The sequence below is a fragment of the Phocoena phocoena genome, chromosome 1 (genome assembly GCF_963924675.1).
Source record: "Phocoena phocoena chromosome 1, mPhoPho1.1, whole genome shotgun sequence".
In the NCBI taxonomy this organism is placed as follows: Eukaryota; Metazoa; Chordata; class Mammalia; order Artiodactyla; family Phocoenidae; genus Phocoena; species Phocoena phocoena.
This window is the reverse complement of record NC_089219.1, coordinates 25,393,280-25,398,960: the sequence shown is the minus strand read 5'-3', so window position 1 is coordinate 25,398,960 and position 5,681 is coordinate 25,393,280.

Here is a 5,681-nt window from a genome sequence, read left to right as displayed (position 1 = left end):
AAGCAATGAGAGAAAATAACAGATAAATTGGACTTCATCAAAATGAAAAACTTCTGTGTTTCAAAGAAAATAAAAAGAGAACTCACAGAATAGGAGAAAATACTTGCAAATCTCATATATGATAAGAGTCCATCATCCAACTATATAATGAACTTACAATTCAATAATAAAAAGACAAATCGTCCAATTTAAAAATTGACAGAAGATTTAAATAAACATTTCTCTAAAGAAGATAAACAAAATGGTGGATAAGTACATGAAAAGATGCTCAATGACATTATTCATCAGGGAAATGCAAATCAAAACCACAATGAGATACCAACTCACACCCAGCAGGATAGCTGTAACAAACAAAAAGAAAATAGCAAGTGTTGGTAAGGATGTGGAGAAATTAGAAACCTCTACATTGCTGGTAGGAATGGTGTAGTCTCTGTGTAAAAACAGATGGGCAGTTCCTCAAAAAGTTAAAGAGTTACCATATGACCTAGCAATTCCTCTCCTAGGTATACATCCAAGAAATTGAAAACATGTCCACACAAAAACCTGTACATGAATGTTCATAGAAGAATTATTCATATTAGCCAAAAAGTGGTAAATGGATAAATAAAATGTGGTATATGCATATAATGAAATAGTATTTGACAATAAAAGGAAGTGCTGACAACATGCTACAACACGTATGAGGCTTGAAAACATTATGCTAAGTGAAAGAAGCCAGTCATTAAAGATTATATGTTGTATAATTCCACTTTATGAAGTGTCCAGAATAGACAAGGTGATAGAGACAGAACATGGATTAATGGTTGCTTAGAGCTAGAAAGGATAAGCTGATTGTGGGGAAATGGCTTAATGGGCACAGGATTTCTTTTCTGGGGTGAGAAAGACGTTCTAAAATTGATTGTGTTGATGACTGTACAACTCTTGTATATACTAAAAACCCCCGAATTGTACACTTTAAATGAGTGAATAGTTTGGTATATGAATTATATCTCAATAATCCTAATATGCCTTTTAATCTGTATTAATAGAAGCTAACCAGCGGCTGCAACTGGCAGGTGATGGGCAGAATTTGGCTTGCAGCATATGTTTTACAGGGACTGACACAAATCTAAGCAAACATTAAACAACTGGCAGTATATAAAATCCAAATTTCTAGTTTTTCTTGAAAATCAGATCTAGCAAGTCTAACAAATAACTTTTAGAGCTGGGAAAGAAACATGAGTGAAAATGATCTTCAGGGACTTCCCTGGTGGCACAGTGGTTAAGAATCCGCCTGCTGATGCAGGGGACACGGGTTTGATCCCTGGTCCAGGAAGATCCCACATGCTGTGGAGCAACTAAGCCTGTGCACCACAACTACTGAGCCTGCACTCTAGAGCTCGTGAGCCACAACTACTGAGCCCTTGTGCCACAACTACTGAAGCCCGAGCGCCTAGAGCCTGTGCTCCACAACAAGAGAAGCCACCGCAGTGAGAAGCCCACGCACCGCAACGAAGAGTAGCCCCCTCTGGCCGCAACTAGAGAAAGCCCGCACGCAGCAACAAAGACCCAATGAAGCCAAAAATAAAAAAAAAAAAAAGATCTTCAAATACATGATAGGAATCCCTTCAGAAGTCCAAAATAGAATCAGTATAAGCTACTAGAGTGACATTCAAAATGAGGGAAAACTTCTAATACCTGGAGCTGTCTTAAATGAAATGGGCTGCTTTGGGAAGTAATATTGTTTCCTATCACTATATGAAGTACTGATATGTACTATAACATGCATGAACCTTGAAAACATTATGCAAAGTCAAAGAAACCAATCACAAAAGGCGCATATAATATGATTCCATTTATATGAAATGTCCAGAATAGGGAAATCCATAGAAACAGAAAGTAGCTTAGTGGGAGAGAGGGGAATTGGGAGTGACTACTAACACGTATGAGATTCTTTTGGGGTAATGGAAATTTTCTGGAATTAAATAGTGATAATGCTCATACAGCACTGTGAATATGCTAATAACCACTGAACTGTGCATTTTAAAATGATTACAATGGTAAATTTTATGTTATGTGAATTTTATCTCAATTAAAAAAGAAAAAGGTAGAGAGGACCAAATGAGATAGTTTTTATTAACTGCTTAGGATATTATGATGCATAGTGATACATGTTAGCTATTATTATCAACTCCATTTAATGATAAAGAAATAAGACACAGACCTGCTATATAAAAAAATAATAATAACTAAAATAAAATTCAAATCATAAAAAGAAATGACACAGGGAATTCCCTGGTGGTCCAGTGGTTGGGACTCGGTGCTTTCACAGCCATGGCCCAGGTTCAATCCCTGGTCGGGGAGCTAGGATCCTGCAAGTCGTGTGACACAGCAGGAAAAAAAAAAAAAAAAAAAAAAAGATGTTCATTATGCTTAAAAAAAAAAAAGAAAGAAAGAAATGAGACAGGGGGTAAGGGTTTTTTTCTGGTTGTTAAAACAAAGACAAGGGCTATGATGAGGCACAGCCAGGACAGGTCCCCAGTCTTCCCTGGCTCTAAAACTTACAGATGTAATGAAGTTCACAAGTAGTGACAGAAAACACTGGGACCGAAACTGCACACCCAGAATAGGCAGACCACTGGCAGGCCTGGGTCTGCCAACAATGGAACTTGCCTTTCCAAGCACAAATTACAGGCCAAATGAAGAAAGACGTTTCCCCAAAATTCTGCTCTTCAGACTACCTTAGGAAGAGTTGAGACTAAATTCTCTGCATTCAGGGACTTTCCCCTAAAATTTTCTAACCATTCATGTGACCAGTACCAAACTTAGGACTTCTGGATGCACAGAACCATGCTCAGTACACATGGCCCTCCTTAAAGCCTCCGTATCGCAGAGGCTCCTGGCCGAGAGGTGGGTTTGGAAGAAATGATCTCCAAGAAGGCAAATTTCACTGTCAAAGGACACAGTATCTTTGGCCTACCTAGTTGGATCCTTTCTCCTCAGTGCCCTCATAACCCTAACAACTTACTCAGGGGCAGAGAAAAAATCAATAGGAAGGCTCACTCAGTTGTCAGAGCCCCCAACTACCCAACCAGGGAGTTAAAATTTTTTAGGGAAAGAAGACTAATATTTACTATGTATAGGGCACGGAATTGGTTGGCCTTATATATATTTGAACTCCTTCAGTTTGCCAACCACTGTGAAGTGTACATTATCACTGTCTTCCTTCTCAGATGTGGAAATAAGTGATGTGTTTTAGGTCACCAAACAAAAGATAGCTCATAGATTCAACTCCAGGTTTCTCAGGTTCCATGTCCTTTCTACTACACCACAATGTCTCTAACCAGGGGTCTCTTCTGCGTGAGAAATACCCCTTCCTTAGATTAAAAGTGGTATAGTATGAGAGGTAAGATGTTAGGTTCTGGCAACACATAAACTTGGGCTTGATTACCACCCACACTAATTATGTAATCCTGGGAAGTCACTGACCCTCATTAAGTCTCAGTTACTTCTGTAAAATACGGTTATTACTGAATAACTGTCGTTTGGTTGCTCAGTATCTATTTCTTTCCTAATCACACCCTGACTTCCTTTTGAGGAATTATTTTCTTACTGCATACTGGTAAAGTACAGGCATGTGACTCAAGCTAATCCAGTCTGACACATTGCCTCTCTAGAACTTGAACCTTGAAACCAAACATGGCTAAGAGTGTACTTATTCCAGCAATAGTGTCCAAGGAGCTAATCCCAGCTTTAGAACCACTCCTGTGGTCTACCACTGCTGTCCCAGTTCGCTGTAGCCACTCTGGTTCCCAAGCAAGATTTTCTAGCCTTCACGTTAAATCTGCGGACCCCTAATATCCTTCCAATAAATTCCCTTTCATTTACATGAGCCAGTCACTTTGTTGCTTATAACCAATGAACTCCAAATGAAACACCACCTTATCAGGTTATTGACAAAATAGAGTGGGAGTCAAGAGATGTAAGCTGACAGTCTGGTCATTACAAGTAAATTCAATATGGACTGTAAACCAACGTAAAAGCATGGTCAGGTTGTAAATATGGTACAAAGTACATACAAGCAAGATTTGCCCATTGATTACCTCCCAGGCTACCACCTGGCAAAACTGTTTTAGTTACGATAAAAGTCCAATATCCTTAATAGAAAGCCACCTTAACATACCTGACATGGGTCTTCACTACCCATTCTACTCCAAGAAATGCCTCAGGAGTTTTCAATCACCTGAAAATGGAGAAGTAAGAGATAAGTCTTTTAAAGAGGAAGTTCTAAAGACATACAAAATAAAAGATAGAGATCCTGCATGCAGTTTACACATTACAGGAGAGAAACATGCAACTTTAAAGAAATTTTAACTAACATTTCATTGTGAATATCAATACAGGGACCTATAGGGGCTCACATCCTTGTACATTTTAAAATAGCTGAGCAGAAAGCTTTACTTTGGGGAGCAGCAGGTCTAAACTACAGTCATTGAAATTTTACAATGTGTCATTTAAGATGTCAGACTTTGTGCCCAGGTTACATTACAGTTCACTTGTGATGGGCAGGATTATTAAGAGTTATGGCTAATTTATGCGGCAGCATATGGTTTTTCTTTTTACAGCTATTTTTATTAAACAAGTTTTGCAAAGTTTTAACATTAAAATTAACAGCTAAAGAATTGTTTATGCAAGTTGCTGTCACAGTTTATGTAAAAGAGAAATATGTGCTATTAAAATCAGACATTTAGGTTACCTTTGGTTTTTTGCGATGCATGTTAGCTTTACACATCCTGATTCTCTTGCGATAATTTTCCTTTAAAAAGGGGGGTATAGAGTGATCTCTTTTCATCAAAACAAGACATAATGCCCTGAAAGCTGACTTCAAACCACGGTTGAAAATTCAGTTATTTACACTTTATCACAATCTACAAATACATTTTTTTGTTGGTGTGTTTTAAAAAGAAAAAAAATGTTCATCATGCACTGCTGCAGGCAGCTTGGCACTTCATACAAGAGGATTTTTCACCCCCGAGCAGTTTAGGTGGCTCCCTTAGGGAAGGCATGAGAACCCTGAGAATTAATGTAGAGGAGTGGAAACAGGGTCAACCAATTCCATCATTTCCTCTCTTGGTCTCTCAGGAGGGAGGTTCAGAGCCAGGCTATCATGCCACATCACATCCTGCCCCAGCCCAGTTGATTTATTAACAACATTTCTGGGATTGGAAGGGAAACCCATAAGGGCACCCAGGGTTTGCTGAATTGTCATTATCTAAAGGCAAGTGCTATCCCTCTCCAAGTTTACAGAGATTATTTGGTGTCACTCTTAGGGCCACCTACAGGCTCTACGGAAGGTGCAAACTAGGATGGCTGGCACTTTAAGTACTGAGGCCTATGTATGGAAACCAATCCAAGTTTCAACTTAGTTGGATTTTTCTCTCCAAAAATTAGAGCTTGTGATAAGGATTGGATAAAACTGCTTTCAACAACTTCCAGGGGGTGAAAAAGCTTTGGTTATTTTTAAACTAAAACTTAACAACTCATAAACTTTTTTTTGGTAAACTTAAAATAAAATACCCCCCCACCACTTTTAAGAATGTCTCCAACTTTTAACAAGCCCATTAACTTTAGAGTTAATTTAAGTTTATTTGAAAGAGAAAACTATTTTATTGTCCACCCAAAAAAAATGACAATTCATCACA